The sequence below is a fragment of the Saccostrea cucullata genome, unplaced genomic scaffold (genome assembly GCF_032062105.1).
Source record: "Saccostrea cucullata isolate Sc308-1 unplaced genomic scaffold, CSIRO_AGI_Scuc_v1 ctg968, whole genome shotgun sequence".
Taxonomy (NCBI): domain Eukaryota; kingdom Metazoa; phylum Mollusca; class Bivalvia; order Ostreida; family Ostreidae; genus Saccostrea; species Saccostrea cuccullata.
The window spans coordinates 148,616-152,557 of record NW_026925679.1 but is presented as its reverse complement, the minus strand read 5'-3'; the positions used below and the strand labels follow the sequence as shown (position 1 = coordinate 152,557).

General features: G+C 31.5%; 1 long non-coding RNA gene across 1 annotated transcript; it reads right to left on the bottom strand.

Annotated features, from left to right (window-relative positions):
* Positions 1-1,715: 1,715 nt before the first annotated feature.
* On the bottom strand, positions 1,716-2,841 carry LOC134269588 (uncharacterized). The gene is made up of 2 exons (XR_009992611.1): positions 2,152-2,841; positions 1,716-1,814 (listed from the first exon to the last, which is right to left on the bottom strand). It is a non-coding gene; the product is annotated as an uncharacterized LOC134269588 (long non-coding RNA).
* Positions 2,842-3,942: the final 1,101 nt, after the last annotated feature.

Sequence of the window (3,942 nt, the reverse complement as noted above, 5' to 3'; positions counted from 1 at the left end):
GAAGAAATGTACTATAGCATATATAGACATTGAAATATAGCACACACTTCCTATTGGTATTGGAACTCTTAAACTCCACGGAAAAGGGCAATAAAGTTCAAACTACGTTCCTTAACTAAATAGTTATGTTGAATTAGGGTGCCTCTTCCAAAATCTGAATTTCATTGCCCCAGGGTCAGAAGTTCTGGTGCTAAGGCGGGGCTCTATTGAGTATATAGTGAAAATGCATAATTTTTTTAAAAATCTTCTTTATGATGAGGAAGGATGCCTCTTCCAAATTTGTGGTTCTGGTGTTGTGATGGGGCTCTAATGATTGTAAAGGGAAAATGCATGAATTCTTTGAAATTATTTTTCCTTTGCTTCTGGCTATTATGCAAATGATCATAGTACATATAATTATGATGAAGAAAGGCACCTCTTCCAAAATGGTCAGTTAATTTCAGGTCCCCAGGGTCTGGGATACTGGGCAGTGGCGGTACATTGTCTGAAAATAAATTTATGCTTTCAAATCTACTCTTTGGTATTAATCAACCATTTATGATGAAATAAAATTTCAAAAATTTTGAAGTATGTGGCTTTAGGGTCAGTGGTTCCTGTGGGGTGCACAACTAGTTATAAATTGGAAATGCAATTTCTCTGTGTTGCTCTAATCTACCTCTGGGTTTAAAGTAACCAAAGTAAGCATGCTAAGTTTATAATTACAATGAGCAATGGTGCCATTTTCAAAATTGTGAATTTCATGGCATCTGGATTAAAACACGAACTAAATTCAAATAATTTAATTTTGATTATATTCTACTCTCTCATTGTTTGATTTCCAAAAAGGAACGCAAACCATTTCTTGATAACCTGGTTTGGTATGGGGACACACCCCCTTGACAACCAGCTGAATCATCAGTATCAATGCAATCCTCTCATTTCCAGTTCATGGGATTCATAAAAAATCCAGATTTAATAAATATGCCTTTAACTTCAAACAGTAGCTCGATCTTACCTCATGTAAACAAACATCATGGCTGCTAGATCTGTGTATCAGTTATCAAATCACTTCCGTTACTAGGGATGTATTATTGAGCGGCAAATTTGAACTCAGAAAAAGCACCACAATTTTACACCCACAGTTGTTCAATTATTTAAAAATTAAATTATAAGGAATGACTCTAATTCTTGGCCAAATTATTCGATGATAACGTGGTTTGGGTCAGTTTACGCTTTTTTTTATAATCCGCTTCGCGGATTATAAAGCGTATACTGACCCAAACCAGGTTATCATCGAATAATTTGGCCAAGAATTAGAGTCATTCCTAAATTGTTGTAAGTTATTACATGCTACTCAGGCCCGTGGGTCTCTTGTTCGTTAAATATATGTATATACAACAATTCTCATCAATTGATATATTTGTTAAAATACCAGTAATATATTAAGCTGATTTTTTGTGTACGAACATCTGATGACACTATAATCTTAAGGGGGCTCTCTACACCTATAAAGTATAACTGATTTTTGTTGCATGCATTTGTTTCTAATAATAGGCCCCATATCCGATAAAATAAGGTTCCAAAGTATTTCAATTTATTATTTAGAAATATTTGAAATATTTTATTTATTTTGTTAAAATCCCTCCTATCAATTTTTTAAAAGGCCCATTGCTTTAAATTTCTCTTCAAAGTTTAGTGTTATAAAATATTGAAATAATAACCAACAAAGTTAAAAATAAAATCAACATAATTTTTATTTTAATTTACAAAAATAGACAAAAGAAAAACTAAAACAGCATTTTCTTGAGAACAGACGGTTGGATCCTCATCAATATCTGAAAAGATATATAATATCAAAGGGTAAAAACAATGAAAAGAAGAAATTGAAAAAAATTGAAAAACTGTCAAAAATTTATAAACATCACAAAAATTCAGGTGTGAGAGATCCGCATTAAGAGTGGACTCAAATATCTTGGTACTGTTTTTTTTAAATATAAATTCAAATAAACTCTACTTGCACAAGTAATAAACAAATGTCACGCAAGGACATTGAAAGAAGTTCTTATTGTACATGTATTGTTTTTCAATTAGTTTAAGCGAAAATCATCGCGTTTCCAGTCAATGACAAAGACATGTATTTAGTGAATTCATGGAATTCATGGATTTACTTACCGTTTTTATCCAACTTGCATGTGTTATCCAGTGCTATATATAACAAAACAAGTTAAGATGGTAAATTACCAAAAGCGGTAAAAGAAATTCCTAGAACCAAATGCACAATTCGTCTAAAACCTGCACGTTTCCCATACTTGTAAACAGCTGACAATCGTTTGGGTCATGCGAAATTTCACCGGGTATAACCATTCATTCGGGTGTATACAAATTGTGAACAGAGTATCCTCTAGTCGATAGGAAGATAATACATATGTCTTATCTGATCAAATTTGCATTTTGGGGGGATATATTTTGCTGGAAAGCACATATGCTTATTGAAGAAAGAAATTTCTAGGTGTATGGCGTTTTGACACGTAATGATGAATTAGCATATGGACAAACCATGTTTTATATCATTTTTTTCTCACCTAAAAATCTTATTCTAATAAGTTTGTTAATGTATTATTTAATAATTAAATAAGTAGAAATTGAATAAATTGACTAACAATTCATTTTTAAAGAAAGGATAAGTATTGGGCAATACACTACATATTAATTGATGTGATATAAAGAACATTCCATCCACATTATCGCATGTTGTGTTATACTCAGTGATTTATCGGTGTTAAGTGAATTTGTATCTGATCATTTGGGATCAAAATGGCGTTTTTACGGAAGTACGCCATGTTGTGACGTTGTAGAGGGCCCCCTTAAATTAAGATACACTGTAAATTGAAAAATTATCAATTAACGTTGCCCACTAGTATGTCCTTAAGCACGGACTTTTTTGTGTTAGAATTAATTTTCTAATTTGAGAGAACAGTTCCTAAAGTGTACTATTAATATATATATATATATATATATATATATATATATATATATATATATATATATATATATATATATATATATTGTATATGAACTATCCCCGGGATCATGTAACATCTTAAGCTTAAGTCAAAATCTTCATTCAGTACTTAAATTATATAGATGGCAAACAGATCAAAATTGAAATGTGTTTCAATTTTGATTTATAAAAATGTTGTAATTTGCAAATCTTTAGATCAATTCAATAATTAATAAACATTTTACACGCGACTGAAAATTTGACTTAAGTCTAGGTCTGTTTCATGATCCTTGGGCCTAGTCTTTGTGTAATTACATGTAGATCGCTCTCTTTTAAGATTACTTATTTTAAGGAAATCTCAAGGATTACTAGTATTAGAATTACAATGCTCAAAAAATTGTCTAGAGACAATCTGACTGAAAACGAACTTGTATGTATCTATAATTTCCTTCCGGTGAACTACATGTAATTGAGATTGATAATGCTACAAAGAAGAAGTGCACTAGTTACTTAATTCTTCCACATCCTTTACCATTCTTTTGTAATAATTGTCAAAAGACCAAAGATAATTACCAGGCAGAACTTGGTCTTTTTTAAGGAACCGATACGGAAGTCTAAAGGTCCCGGAATTAACCAAGAATGTCAAGCAGTGAACGTAAAGGCAATGATTATTTTAAATATAATGCGAAAAGTACATCAGATTAATGCTAAGTGTATCCCATGGTTGTTTCAGAACCAGAAAAAAAAAGATTTCGAATAAAAGTTTCATGTGACATTTGATTTTTTTTCTCCCATAGAGAACTTATAAATTACTTTAATTAACGCTGTTATTGTGGTGGCTGATATAATTTCCCTGTCTAATTTTTTCGATCATTTGATGGAGAAAAAATACTTGTGATAATACCCCCACTTGATGAAGGAATCAAGATCAACCAACCCCTGGGGTTTTCATGTAGTGTCAC